The 15802-nt window shown below is 39.7% G+C and overlaps 1 protein-coding gene across 2 annotated transcripts in view; it reads left to right on the top strand.

Moving 5' to 3' along the window:
• Positions 1–15802, top strand: part of STXBP6 (syntaxin binding protein 6) — a 234020-nt gene that overhangs the window by 89110 nt on the left and 129108 nt on the right. The gene's annotated exons all lie outside the window — the stretch shown is intronic.

Genomic DNA, 15802 nt, shown 5'->3' with positions numbered 1-15802 from the left:
AGGGGGAATTGTTACTAATTTATTTCGGCACCACTGTTGCATTGCCTTATAGCAACCTCACTTTATAGGAAATATGACCTGTATCCACCCTGTTCCTAAATGACGATGGGATCCAGATAGTACTTGGCCCCTCATCACCCAGCTCCTGTGCATACCTGTTCCACGTCTGCAGTCACGCTAAGGTCAGTACATGTGCAGATCTCAGTGCTGCTTTGCCTTCCATTGAGGGTGATTCACTTAACAAAAAGGCACTAGTGAGCCGTGTAGACATAGCAAAGTTTCCCTCCTAGAGCTGGGAGAGAATGTTTATATCACATACAATGGCAAATAATGCAGCACTCTCTGTCCCCCTAGACCCTGACTGTACTATCTCATGGGACTTTCTTTCAGAGCTTTCTGTTTATTAGTAGCATACAGCTCTGTGCTTACCCGACTCTTCTCTTTCCCTTCAGTCTGCTCCTCACCTTCCCCCCACCCTGTGTTATGCAGAGCAATTCATAACTGCTTCAGCTGCCACCCCCCACCTTTCTTACTCAAACCCATTTTAACATTGGGCAAAATAGAAATATAGCAACCCCAGTCATTAGGACTGACCCTCCTTAGAAAGCGGTTAGGGTCTGAAATAACTTTATTTCCCCATTGTTACCCTAGTTAAGGAGCTGTGATCATCTTTCAGGCCTGGGTTTGGTAACCCTCGCAAACAAGCCAAAGATTATAGATGGGCCCTTTTTCTTTGAAAAATTGCTGGTCAATTTCATCTCCAGGAGCCAATGACCAGCTCCTTGTCCTCTTTCTTCTCATGAGTGGGCAGTCTTTGCCATCCTTAGCCCATCCTGGGAGCTCACTCTCTTCTTCCAACTCTCTACGCTGTCACCTTTACCCCACCCAAGAACAGCATGTAATATTCCTACCCACTCCACATAGCTCCATGCCTTTGGTCTCTATGTCCATTTTGAGGGCAACGCCGACCTCTGCTATTAGCATCAGCAATTCTCTAAGCCTTATGGCCACCATTTAGCCTGAGTTAGTTTTTTCATTCATTCTATAAATACTTAGTGGGTTCTTACTATGGACAAAAAAACATGATCAACTATTTTCAAGGCATTTAGAGGGGAAGAGAGATATAAATTAAATAATCAGTTATAAAATACCGAGTTGATTTCTATGAAGGAAAACAGAGCAGAAGAACTTGATGTGTTCAGTAGGAAGTGACAAACTGGGATGGAAGGGTTGAAAAAGAGTTTACTAGGGTATAGGGAATGGGTGGGAGCAGCAGGGAAGGGTATCCCAGGCAGGGCCAACAGGCAGAACAAACACTCTGCTCCCCATGCCAGGAGGAGTGTGACAACCTTGAGGAACAGAAAGAGGGCCAGTGTGACAGCACAGTGAACAAGGGGAGAGTGACGGACTTTGTGGAAGGCTGATAATGGCTCCCAAAGAAATGCCCACGTCCTCATCCCAGGAACCTGTGAATTTTACCTTCTATGGGAAAAGGGTCTTTGCAAATGTAATTGAGTTAAGGATCTTGACATGAGGAGTTTACCCTGGATTAGCATCCTGGTGGGTCTTAAATACCATCACCTGTCTTTATAAGAGCGAGACAAAGGGAGATTAGATGTGCACACAGAGGAAAAGGCAGAATGAAGATGGAGGCAGAGGTGGGGATGACGCACCCACAAATCAGGGGTGTTGGCTGTGGTCAGAAGCTGGAAGGGGCAAGGAACACATTCCCCCAGAGCCCCTGGAGAGAGCGTGGCCAGCCAACACCTTGATTTTGGACTTCTGGCCTCCAGAACTGTGAAAAAATAAACTCAGGTTGTTTTAAGCCACCCAATTTGCGGTAATTGGTTACAGCAGCCGTAGGCTGCTCCCTTTAAGATTCCACATAATCACCACCCAGGTTTTTAGACATTTAGACAAGGCCCATTCCTTTAGACACAAAGATATGCTGTAAGAGATATGGAAGGCATTATTCTCACCCTTATGCTGTCCATCAGAAATGTGATAGAAATCTAAGCAGGAACACGTCTGTGCACTGAGTATTCACATGTGCTTACAGATACACGGAGAAATAAAGTATGTTTTGGGATATCTCTTTACTCTGAAAACCTTCCTAATGTGGTTTGCTCCTCTGGGCTAGAATCCCCTTTGGTCAAATCTTTTCCCGTTTTGCTTGTTTGACAAAATTTGTTGACAGTATTGAATAAATTAAGAGGGAAAGCATACCTCTTTTTTTTTTTTTTTTTTTTTTTTTTGCTTAATGAGATGAGGTACTTAACTGACTCCTAGTGTATTATTTTCTCCTTGGATAACAGTACTTTAAAATCTTTCAACCCAGAATTTTGCTCTAATGATAAAGAGAGTTTTAATTGTGGGGTTGGGGTTAAGTTTTCATGATTCAGAACATTAAATGCTATTTGCGGAGCATGAATAGTTACAATCCTGCTACTTTAGAAATTTAGTTTTTTCCAGAATAACTCAAAACGGGAAATACAAAATGATAATTTGGATTAACACTCATCAGGTTTGCTTTTGCTTGGGCAAGATATTATCAATGAACTTTTGGAGGTTTAGAAGAAAAGACTATGCTATTAATAGGTGATTAGAGTATATGATTATATTTATACAGACATATATTAACTATGTGCATCTACGTGAACAGGCAATTTCAAATTCTACCAGTTTGAAATAAGCTTATCATTTGTCTTGATGGGATTTTCTAATATTTTAAAGATCTTTTTGTAAAAAATTGCAAATATGCGATAGTAAAGAGAACAGTACTCATATAATGTCCCCCCATGTATTCATCATCCAGTTTCAAAACTTTACTGGCCAGTCATATTCCATTTATTTCCCATCTACTTCCCCTCACTGGATTATTTTTATGTAAATGATATCATTTCATTCTTTAATATTTTTATATATGTATATTTAAAAGACAGAGACTTTTTTAAAAAGCACAATCAAAATGCCAGTATCACAACAAATTCCTTAATATCAAATATCATGTTAGTGTTCAGCTTTCCCAATTGTTTCATGTGTATTTAAAATTCAAAGAAAGTATAAAATTTTTTTTCAGTTAGAGTGTATTTTATTTCAAGACAATGAAACACTTTATAATAGAAAGATTAAAATAGTGAATACAGCAAAGAACTTTTGGTCTGTTCAGTTTGGCAATTGTATAAAAAGAAATAGAAATATATAATTATGTACCTTGACATCTTATTATCAGATGATAAAAAATTTTTAAATAAAGAATGAGCAAAAATTGTAGAGTAAAGCAATGCAGTGTAATAGAGTCGCTTGGCATTTAGGGCTATATAAGATAATATGTTTTTCAAGTAAATATCCACTCAAAACAGCTCAACATGTACTGAAAGATAAAGGTGTACATGGTAAGTGTTGAGAAAGGATAGCTATTATCTTGATTTCTAGCACCACAGTGTAGATTTGCCTGTTTATGACCTTTATATAAATGGAATTCTAGAGTGTGTACTGTTTTGTGCTTGACTTCTTCCTCTCAGTATTGTTTGTGAGATTCATTCACCCGTGTTGTCCCATGTTGCTGTAGTTTGTCATTCTCATTGCTGCATAGGATTCTGTTGTAAAAATGCACCACGATATTTCATTCTACTGTCAATTAACATTTAGACTTTTTCCAGGGTTTGGTTATTACAAATAGTGCTGCCTTGAACATTCTGGTACATGTCTTTTGGTGAATACACCTACATATTCCTATTAGGTATATACCAGGAACTGAATTCCCAGGTTCAAGAGTATGTATCTTTTCAGCTTTAGTATATACTACCAAACTGATTTTCAAATAATGATGCCAATCTACACTCTCACCAGCAGTGTATAGAGTGCCAATTGCTTCACACATGTGGTCATTTTTCATTTTAAATTATTTTGTGGGCAGGGAGGGTTACTGAATGAATCTTTGCAATTGAAATTTGACAGGCATAAGAAAGCCAGTTACTATTTTTATTAATCTAAAATTTTAAGGAAGTAGATTTTGGCCAGACTAAAGGCAATTTTTTCATTCATTCTGTAGCTGAGAAATATTTCCATCAATAAATGATCTAACTATGTTTATAACTATCTTCACTGTGTATGTCTCTCACTGTGAGGAAAATGGAGAATGGTTTGCCATGATTCCTTTGGGAAGAATTCCTAGCAGTCTTGCAAACTGTTGTTAAGGTACCTCTCAGTCTGTTCTTTTCAAGGCCAACTAGTGCTTACCTCAGGTATCCACTTTCCACCTCCGTAGCTGATTCTTCTACGGAATCCTCTTTAGTTTCTGCATTCCTCTGAAATTATGAAGATTTTAAAAAACCTTAAACTTGGGAAGAGATATCATTAATCAATTTAGAGAGAAAGGTTGCTTTCTGGCCCATGCATTTGGCACTTCTGTCAGTGTTTTCAAGTAAGAGATATTAGATGTTAGAGTAATGCCATTGTGTGACAAAGTATCTACTAGTAACTAGGTTTTATCTGTAAGATAAAATATGTTCATTCTGATGGTATTTACACATCTCTTTCTTGTCGAATTTAGTCCCAATTTAGTTGGATTCATGCATTTTCCCCCATAGTTAGTTACTTTTACTTCTTTCCTCATCTTTCCATCTACTCTGTGTGCCCTCCCCTCCCCCACTGATGTCATCAGCTGTGGATATCAAGATGCATACTAAGGTATTAGAAGGAAATTTGGATAAGTTTTAGGATGACTACTGGATCTTATTCTCCATTTTATGCTGTGGAATGTGTTTCTGGAACATGGGAAAAACCCATCTCCTTCAGTACTTAGATTATGCGTGATGTTTTTCAGTAATTAATAACCAACCACACTTGCTCTGTCTTAATTGTTATGTTTAACAGAATCAATGACATTTTTTAAAAATTACACTCAGAGACTGCGTATTCTGTTTTCCTCTGTCACCTGCTGTTAATCCTAGAGAGCTCCTGCCTAGGTGGCAACAAAAAAGGAACAATTGGTAGGTTTGAATCATTAAAGATGTTGTATCACATGCTTATGGTCAGAAGACAGTTCTCACTTGGTTTTTCCATTCTGAGAGAGTTCCTTACTTAAGCTCTGAAAATCAACCACATGAGATGGTCCCCCTTTGGGCCAGTAACAGTTACTGAATGTGAGACACCTTCATGCCACAGGGCATCTGAGTACTGCCCTGCCCCACAGCCTTTGCGCCTAGCACTTACCAGAGATTCTTTGTGCAAAGTATTAGGTCCCCAGACTTTGAGAGATAGACGAAAAGTTCCACTCCAGAGCATAAAGTCAAGATTTCATACTCATTGCAGTTTCCCCTTGGAGATTCCTTGGTCAAGGTGCTGGGCAATGCCAATGCCCAGGAGTCTCAACAAAGTCTTGCCTTTTTAACTGTCCCCATTATGGGCTTGAAAATAGATCTTCATGAATTTTAGGGCTGTTTTTCAAAGTGTGGGTCCTTTTCAAGCATTTTTGATTTCTCCAGAGGGAAGTGGGATTTGGCACCTTTTCTCACTCCCATTTTCATGAATGGTGGGCTATGTGCCTTCTGTGTAATACGAGGGCAAGGAATACTGTGTATGGAGACTTATTCTTTTTGTATTAAATTAACGTTTGTTTTCAGATTGGAAACTGATCTGACCTAAGAAGCTGTTAGTCACGGGTGAAAATTTGTATGATCTTCTTGAAGGCAGAAATCAATCTGTGTAGAAATATGAGTTTATGTAACGAGATGGTACTTTTGAGTGTGAATCCTTATAAATCAAAAGTGTATCTTGAGAAGTGGCATGTGAGGAAAAGATGTTCTCTTTCATGAAGACTGTTGGGAGATGGTGATATCATCCTATAGCTGGGACATGTGTGGATTTGGACTCTTTTTTTTTTGTCATTAAACTTTAGCTATAGTATTATACATTCTTATCTGGTCACTGCCTGTTGAGCAGCCCACTCCCCCTCCTTTAGTTTAATCACTTTTCCCCCTTGTGTAAAGAATGCTCAGTGCCTAAGAGTAGAAGTTTCGTTTGTGGAAACATTTGTTTTGCATAGCTCATGTGTGAATGATACTCCTCCTCTCCTTCCTGGCTTCTTCCCGCTGTAGCTGGCAGTGACTCTCCTTGTCGGTAATTGGTCTTTGTGTGTCGTTCTTGGGAGTGTGTACACTATGCCTCCTGGCATTCTGTTGAAATTGTTCTAGTTTTCTCATTTTCTTCTCCATTGCTGTCTCCGTCACCATGTTTTCCTCGGTCCCTATTTTCTTCACAAAGCCATCTGTGTTCCCTTCTGTGGGCTGTTCCCATCGTGGCTGTCACTCCTGTCAGAGCATAAGCCACAGCTACTTATTCAAACCAGTTTGGTCCCAGAGAACCAGAAAACTGAATTCTTTTGCTTTTCCTTCATGTATTAATTATATGCTTTATATTAATACTACTTTTCTCCTTTGTTTTCTGTTTCAGAAGACCCGTCTCACCTTGTTAATGGGCAACTTTTGATTGCTGGTTAATAAGCACTTGACTCTTAGTCTGCCATGACCTCTGGGGTTGTTACTTCTGAGCAGTTTCTCATTTACTCATATTATATAGCTTTTCATCTTAAATTACAAAGTTGTAGCCTCTTGATCCAACTGCTAAAAATCCTGGCCCCACTCATCTCAGACTCTTGCCTCCTTTCAAAGGCTCGTTCCTTCACACGAACTCTGTTCCCCTACCCTTTTACTTTTGCAAGGACTATGCTCCCCCAGTTATCTTCTCTCCAACCTGGTCCATGAAACTCTTCCCATAAATGTACAAACAGTGCTTTTATATCTCCCAAAAAAAATAATTCATTCAGGACTCCAGGCCCACTGCCAACCTCTCTTTTTAGCCTGGCTTTCTTGGAGAAATGTCTGCACTTGCTTTGAGCTCTTGCTAATTCCTCCTTCACCCTTTAGCCCACTTCAGACTGGCTAAGTCTCTCCCCACTCGACTTTTGCCCCTGATGAGTTTGTGGGGAAGTCCATGTATTACCTAATCCAATAGCCACTTTTTTGTCCTCTTTCACTCCATCCCTCAATAGCATTCAGCACAGTCAACCCTCTCTCTGCCTTAAAATCATTTCTCCGTTGGCATAAGACATACCATATTTTCTCTTGGTTATATTTCCACCCCATTACTTGCTTTTGTTTTCATGTCCATTGCAGATCTCCTATAGCCTAATTCTTAAATTTGGAGACTCTTAAGACACTTTCCCATTCAACATCTTGGTTTTCTGTTGGGTATTAATTGCCACACACTCCAAGAAGGTATATGTCTCAGTCCACCAGATGTTGGGGTAAACATTTAAGATCTTTTTCTTTGACTCACATAACTGTTCTACTTTCTTGACTCCAACCATTTTGATTATTTTCAAATCCACAGTGTCTCTCTAAAAGTCACCTTGTTACTAATTCTAGAGAAAAATTATTGGATTATGTTTCTAATTAACTGCTTTTGTGAAGGATTCAATGAATTAATATATGTTTTCAATGTATGTAAAGCCCTTAGAATAATGCCAAGTATATTCAATGTTTGGTAGATGTCAGCTGCTATTGTTATTATTTTTTAAATTCTTACTATTTTGCATCATAGGAAACTCCTTTAAGGAAAGGCCTATCCCGTTTGTTTATGGGCATAATGGCTGTGATGATCTGACTTGCCTTCTCTGTAGGGTAGCGTTTTCAAGTGTGGTTGAAAGGCTGACCAGTTCAGAACAATGTGAGGTGCTCAGAAAATAGCAGATCCACTACAACAGATGTGCCAAACCATGCTCTGTGGGAGTGGGAGCCAGGAATCTGCTTTATTAAAAAAATTTGCTGGTGGTTGGTTCTTATATACACTAAAGTTCAGGGATTATTTTGTATGCAATAAATTGTGAGCCCTTGGAGGCACAATATCTTTCAACGCATCATACATGGAGTAGTTACTTAAGTGTTTTTCTGAATTATAGACCTTAAAGAGCATTGGGTCTGTTTGCCCTTAGGTCGCCAATAGAAAATAGGAACCTAGAGAGAAGAATCTCTTTCTCTAAGATCATATCATTTGCTAGTGCCAGAGGGGCTAAGATTGAGGCCTCCTGGCTCCCAGTTCTGTTCTCTTTCCACACTCCAAACAAACTCCCCATGCCCATACAATGGCCCAGAAGTTCTTCCCATATGCCTTCCATAACACAGTGGAGGGGACTGTCCTAAGGCAAAATAGATGACAGTGAAAGGAAACAGTGATTTAGAGGAGGGAAAAAAAAAAAAAAAAAAAACCCAAGAGGAAGATGATTGAGATTTGGGGAGAAGAGGAGCATAGGTTTTGATGATTGAAGGGTTTGGGAAAATAAGAAAGGAGATTACACATAAAAATAAAGAGAGCAAAGGTAGGAAAAATTAGGATAGGAATGTAATGGCTACATGTTTAAGTTTCATGCTGTAGGTGTTCATGGTCTAATGCGGTAATGAGAGCCTTGGTTTGAAGACCATGGTTTAAAACTCTTCAGGACTTTGTTAGGTAAACCCAGAGCACTGGACAAAAAGATCCCAAAGCCCCTTCTAGTTGCAAAGCTTTGATCTGAACTGACACAATGCCCAGTGTGGGCAGTCTGTCTTCACTGGGAAGCACCGGGGGCTCTATGTGAAGCCCTCCAGCACCTTCCTCATGAGGTCCCAACAGAGCCCTGGCTGCACGTGTGCACGCTGACGGCTGAGGGCTAGGCAGCCCGGACATGTTTAAAAATAACCATAATTAGAACTTTTTTCGTGGGAGGTTTTAAAACAAGAAAAATAACAGCTGTGTTTATCCACCTTTGCCTGAGATCCCAGCCTGCCACACCCTGGTTGGAGGTGGTTTACTGTTTGTAGTCGGTGTGCCCGAGCTTGAGGAAGCGATGACACCTGCTGTGCCATGGCAGAGTTCAACTGGGTCCCTCCAACTTTTACTGTTGCTCACCTTTGAATATGAAAAAATGAATGCCAGCCTGCTTTCACTCGTTAGTTCCTTGAATTGACAGCTTTTTGTTGCACATTCTGGGCCTCTTCCTGTGGAGGAAGCTATATTTTGAGTGGCTAAAGATGGAGAAAGGCAAGGGCAAAAAACCAAAAACAAACCCACCCTAATTACTGTTCCAAATTTGTTTACAAGAGAAAACAGAACATTTAATAAATTCATGTTGCTTTATACAGAAAAGCAAGAGTTGAATTTCAGAGGGTATTGGTAACTTTCAAATCACCAAATTACCCTTTTTCAATAAGGAAATCTGTATTCATTCTAGTTCTTTGGTACTTCATAGTCAAAGCTAGAGCTCTTGCTGTTCAAAAACTTTAATGATTTATTTAAAGGTCAAGATATCAATATTACCCTAACCATTGAAACCAATTTTTATTCCTGTCTGAATGTTATATTCCAATTATATAGCAGTACATTTTATTAAATATACATTCAGTTCAGTACTGACGAGAAATTGGTTTTTATTATCCATAGCAATTAAGTTTCCAATGTCCTTCTTTACATCAGAGCTAAACCTGGCAGTTTTCATTGAATTTGCCTATTTAATGAAGAATTCATAATTTAATTACTAAATTTCATAAGGAGCACAAAACTGAAAGATGTAAAAATTTAAGGTTTTGATTCTGATGAAACATTTAGAATGGATCATTTATCAGTTAGGATTCTGTTCAGCTGCACCTAATGAAAAACCTGAATAAACGGTGGCTTAAATAAATCAGGAGTTTATTTTTTCCTGTAGGACTCCATGGTGGGTACTGCTGCTCCTCTGTCTTTCAGTTCTGACAACTTCTTCTGGCTCTGATTACCTGTGGTTGCAAGAGGAGTGGCCCACCTGCAGGGTCACCCTTGCCTTTTGGGAAGAAGGAAGGGGCAGGGCAGAGGGCAAAAGGAACAGGCCAGCTTTCTGTGAGCTCTCCCAGGAACCCGTGACTTCCCAGTGCATATCATTGGCCACCCTAGCTGTGATTGAGGTGCACCCCACCTCCACCCCCCAATTCATGGTTCTGTAAAGAAGAGGAGAATGGATATTGGGTAAGATGCTAACTCTCCCTCAACCCCTGAAGAATGAGCATACACGTTATCTGGAAGAGATTTCCACCTTAAAGAATTGATTGTAGTTAAGGTAAGATTTTTCTGTGATCCCACTTTCACTTGTTTTCTCTTCTGGGCTCTGACACTTTTCTTCCTACTACTAAGTAAGTGTTCCTGTCTGGATTTTCAGCTACATAGCTATCAGTTTGAAAACAATTAAATGTGTACTTAGATATTGGTCTGTGGAATTGGGAATAGGCCAAAACGAATCACCCCATTATCTTTTGTGGAGATACCTACCATTTGCGAGTAATTGATTTGCCCTTTTTGTGGTCTTCAGGGCACTACCTGCACTCAGATCAAAGGCAGTTGTGTTTAATAAATGCTGAATAAAAAAATCAAACTGTCAGTTGGCAAAACATGGAAATAAGATAACTGGCCATTTTATTCTGACTGTTGTGTTCTTCTTGGGAGGAGTGTGAGAGAATACCATTTATGCATCATGGTGACAGCTTTCTGAACAATAATACACTGTCTCCCACTCAGTGTGGCCCCTGGAGTTCCGTACGGTGGTGGGAACTGAAGTGGTGAATCCCACTGCAGCCTCCTCCTTCCCACCTTTACCCATGATGTGTGAACCCTTTCCAGACAGTCTGCTGAACACAATGTCCTGCCACCTCTGGAAGGAATTGTTGGCGACGTGCATGTGGTTATCCAGTGTGCTTTGAAATGTGCTTTTAATTTTCTCTGATAAAAATGGCACCACTTGTATGCCCTTGATCTTATTTTTACTGTTCTTATCAAGACCTCCACTGGTGGGGTCAAAACGGTTCAAGCCCTGTTAGAAAAGAGTTGATTTCTGGTTTTCTTCTGTTTACTCTTTCCCTTCATGTTCATTTAGGAACTTTGTCAGACTCTGATATTGAATTGTATGCCCCAAGTTTTATGTATTAGAAGCTTAATCTCTACTATAACTGTTGGGGTGGGAAATCCTATTGTGATAAGTGAAAGGTGGGGCCTTGAAGAGGTGATTAAGTTGATGGTTTAATGGGGGTCGTGGGTGTGGTTCTGAGAGCTTTGAGAGGAGAGTGCATGAGGAACTCTCTCTCTCTCTGCCCCGTCATTCTGCCATGTGAGACCCCTGTGTTATTGTCACCAACAAGGCTTTCACCAGATGTGTTCCCTGGACTTTGGACTTCCCAGCCTCCAAAACTGTAAGCAATAAATTTCCTTTTCTTACAAATTACCCAGTTCCAGGTATTTTGTTATAAGCAACAGAAATGTACTAATATAGACTCCATCCTGCAGTTGCATTGATTTATTGCTCTTTACAACTTGACTGTGTCCCACACACAAGATTTGCATTCTCTTTTCTCAAAAGTTAATCTATTTATAATCTCAATTTTCTCAAACACAAAATGCACTGAAGGAAACACATCACCCAGAGAGACTTGCTGAGGAGGAACTTGTACAGATGGCACCCTGTTGACATTTAGCCAGCAACTCCTGTTTAAGGCACTGTACCTGCTGCTCACAGGCTCTCAGAAACTGAAGGATGCATTGTCTTGTATTAGTCTCTGGGATGCTCTCACACTAGTGGTCTCTGAGTTAAGTACATACAATGGCACTTTCTCAAGTAGGGGAAGGAACCAAGGAAGAGGGAGGACTGATGTAGTGAAGAGCAGGCACCTAGGAGTAGGTGTGGTGTGGGCCAGGTAGAAGGCTACCTGGCCTAACCCTGAAAGGGAGTCGGGGCCTGAGTGACAGTCAATATTCACAGCAGAGAATCTGCAGTAGCTAGTGGATGCAGGGTCTGCTCCCCCTTTGTCCCAGGACAGAAGTAAAAACTCTTTGGTTAGAATTATAAATCCTTAATGATCTGGATTTCTGCTTCCTTTATTACTCAGTACCCCATCCCCACCCTACACATATCTAACCACTGTCTTCCCTACCCTTCCCATACAACTTTCATGTCAGCATCACCCACATCAATTAATCTGATGAACCTTCATATTCTTCCATCATCCTTCAATTGTATTTGCTATTTCCTCTCCCTGCCAAATTTGATGAGAACTTCCAACCTCACCTCACATGTTTTCTCTCCCAGATGCCTGCATGAGGCCCCCAATCTGAGTTGATGCCCCTTCCTTTGTGCTTCCATAGTGTCCTTATACGTCCTTATCATGGCCCTTCCCACACTGTCCTACAATTCATGTTTGTTTTCTCTCCTGCTAGGTGGCAGGACTCCGAGGTTAGTGACTATATGTTATTCAGCTCCGTAAACACGGTATCTAGCATTGTCTGGCATAGCATAATTGCTCAGTAGTAGAAGCTGAATTTACAGATAAGACCAAAAGAAACAGGCTATGTTTTCAAATTTTATAGCTGAATTTTCCATTTCTCTGATTGACAGACCCTGCTCGCCAAGCCCTGATATGATCACTTGGTTTCAATGTCTGTTCAGGGTTGGGGATGGGGTGAGGTGGAACGGAGTAGGGGGAAGTTGCTGCAGAAAGAGAGAGGAAGAGGGTGGATTTCAGAAGAGGTTTGCACCCAGGTCATCAGGTCTCTGACACGCACCAGCATAAAAATAGAGCTGCAGTTCTTATCACTCTGCAGTCAGCCTGCTTACTGAAAGGTCAAAAAAGAGGCTCCCAGCATCAAGCCAGCTGAGCAGTAATGAAAAGCTGCAGGTCACAGATTGAAGATAAAGGGAAGGTGAACGTCCTCTTAACCACGGACTATACATATATTTCATGAGTTTCTCACTTATGGAACCACCATCTGGCGGAGTGCTTTCAATATGAGTGTTGAGTTTGTGTAGTCACAACTCCGAGCTGCAGGTTTTTGCCCTGTCCCTTTCAGCAGTCATGCTTCCCACTAAGGTTACCTGTGCCTGTAGAATAGTAAGAGTTAGAATTGAAATTGTCCTTCTCTGTGCCTTCTAAACACCAGTCTTATCATTATATCTTATACTGGGAACCACTCCAGTAAAAATCATCCTTTTTATCTCAGCTGGGTATTCTGCTGTAGGTACTGATTGGATGGACAGGCATCCACCAAAGTTAATCTGTAAGGTTCACATTGCTCTCTCAGCTTTATATAAACATGAATATATAAGATTTCTTAAAAAGAGAGTGACATTTGGGGATTAGAGAGCAGGAGGTCAGTGATGACACATCTTTTTAAGATACTGGCCAGTCAGGCAACAGAACCCCTCTTTCTAAAGGATGTGGACTGGGACTCAACTTGCTGTATTCTATGGAGGTCTAGAGCTTGCTGTCCAGTACAGCAGCCACTAGCTATACATAGCTAATGAGCACTTATAATTAAGACTAATCCCAATTAAACTGTGCTGTATGTCTAGAATATAAACCAGATTTTGAAGATTTCATATGAAGAAAAGTATGTAAAATAATCTTTTTATGTTTATTACATGTTGGGTTAAATGAAATATATGATTAATATCAACTGTTTCTTTTTAGTTTTTATTGTACTGTTAAACAATGAATGTTGTCCACATTCTATTTCAAGTAGACAGCGATGGTCAACATCATGATACAGCACACATAAAGTATACATAGTAGGAATCCAGTGAACACATCTCGATAGCTTTGACTGATAGATAATGGCCATTGCCATCAGCAGAACAGCAGAAAATCCCTAGTTTTCACCTCTCAGATTAGCCCAACTAAACTATTAATTCCAAAGAATAAAGTAACGTAGAAATACTTGGGGAAATGTTGTGTAACCACATCTAATTGAACCTTTTGCTAAGATTTTTCATTTCTCTCTGTTTTTTTCAGAGGAACCCATTGCCTTTCAGCTTGCCTGACTGAGCATCTAGGGTAGGAATCAAGACTTCTCAAAGTATAATAGAAGTCAGGGAGATAAGCAGACACCAAGAGCTGCAGCTACTCCATATGCTCATGCGGTCTGTCGATGCAGCATGTTTGTTGCTTTGGCCACCTGAGCGCTACTAGAGAAAGTAATGTTATTCAGTAACTGCAGCAAAACGTCATGGTATTGGCTTGATCTGAACCATCGATACCTCCTTATACAAAGGCAGATAAATGCAATATGACTAATTTCTTCTCATAGAATCAGGATGTAATTAGCGTTTATTTAATGCTTTTTAATCTCTTGTCCTGATGTAATTTTTTCATTTTGGGGTTTATGGCACCTTCTAGCTGCCTGGAGTTGGCCACTTAAGTGCTCTTTTTTTCCCCCTAGACATCATCCCTCCCTTTGTTATTTCAGCAACACAGCTTATTTGAGCAAGTTGAACATGTAAATGCCTTAAACTAGTAGAGTGACTTTTCTGATACAAATGGTCAGCCAGTGGGAAGGGGACTTGATGTTTGGGGTCCTCGTGAAAGCTATGGGGAGCAGGTCACCATGACGGTGCTTCTGCTCTGCTTCCAGGATGGCCAGGCCTGACTTGCCCCCAGTAGGAGCAAATAAACAATATTTAAAAATTCAAAAACATCAGTCCTTATAATGCCGGCTAGTACTGGTATAACAAGCTAACTTTGTCTTGTGGTTTTTTGTTTTTGTTTTCCTTACTAAAATTTGAAAGAATAGCTTCCTCTGGGCCTCCGAATATGCAAAGAGATTTGGTGTAGATATTGATTTTATTAGCCTCAGAAATGATTGGAGGAGCAGTGTCTATCATTCAACAGAAAGGGGACTTGGAGTGGATATTATTTTTTTAGCAGAGATAAAGTATGAAGCGTAGTTAAGTATTATAATCATAAAATTGTCAAAGAAGGGAGAAGTGGAATCTCATGAAAAACTTAATCTTTGCATGACTGATTTAACAATTTTAGAGATATTAGGAGGTATGTGATCATAAGCTTAGGTGGGCGGGGTACCGCACCAATTAAAGCAGCTCTCCTGGAGTTCATGTGCTTGCACATGTTGGTTAATACTGCTCTTTTATTAAAAAAAAAAAAAAAAAATGTGGTGAGATGGCCACAGTTCCAGAATATTCTGTGTTTTCAGTTCAAGCAGCCAAATACTAGGATCTGCTTTGCCCCTATGTAAAATTTTCTGTGATTTCTGTTGTCTTGCAGTGTGTGCATTATAGATAAACAGATGAATCGTTTTCTTCCCCACATAAAGACAGGCAGAATTTTTAATATATAACTTTGCACCTAATTAACATGTTGCTGCGTTTGCAAGTGGCAAAGTATTAAGTTATTTTTAATTGGCAGTTCTAAAATGCCTTTCTTTTATAAAGCCCAGAATACTGAAAGCAAAATGATCCAAAATCTCTGAAAACCTAAATGTACACAGGTAATTTTCTTATGTCTCAGTAAAAGGGCTGTGAGGGTATACACACGGACAGTAAAGCTTAATTATCAGAAATGGTAATATTTACAGATAAAACTTACAGCCAAGATAATATTTGCTTAAGGTTCTTTACTCATGTTTCCATGTGTTCACATTTAAAACATGTATCAGCTATGATTAAAAAATGGTGATGTAAGTTATTATATTTCCTAGATTTTTTTTTTTTTTTTAACATTTTACCCTCTCGGAAACTGGGATATTTCTCAGAATCTGTGACATCTTTAAATTGTTATCAGTCAGGTGGCAGTCACAACATAATTGAGATTGCTTGTGCATAGTGGGCATAACTGCTCATATTGTCATCATTTCAATTAAGATAGGTTGAGTAAAATTGCACCATAAACGGCCTTCCAAAAGATTTTGCTGTTCAGGCTATAAAAAGGCACAACAGAGCAGTGTGATATATGAT

This window comes from Cynocephalus volans, chromosome 3, assembly GCF_027409185.1.
Source record: "Cynocephalus volans isolate mCynVol1 chromosome 3, mCynVol1.pri, whole genome shotgun sequence".
NCBI classification, from domain to species: domain Eukaryota; kingdom Metazoa; phylum Chordata; class Mammalia; order Dermoptera; family Cynocephalidae; genus Cynocephalus; species Cynocephalus volans.
The sequence above is the reverse complement of the archived record's forward strand: the minus strand, read 5'-3'. Positions and strand labels throughout refer to the sequence as shown.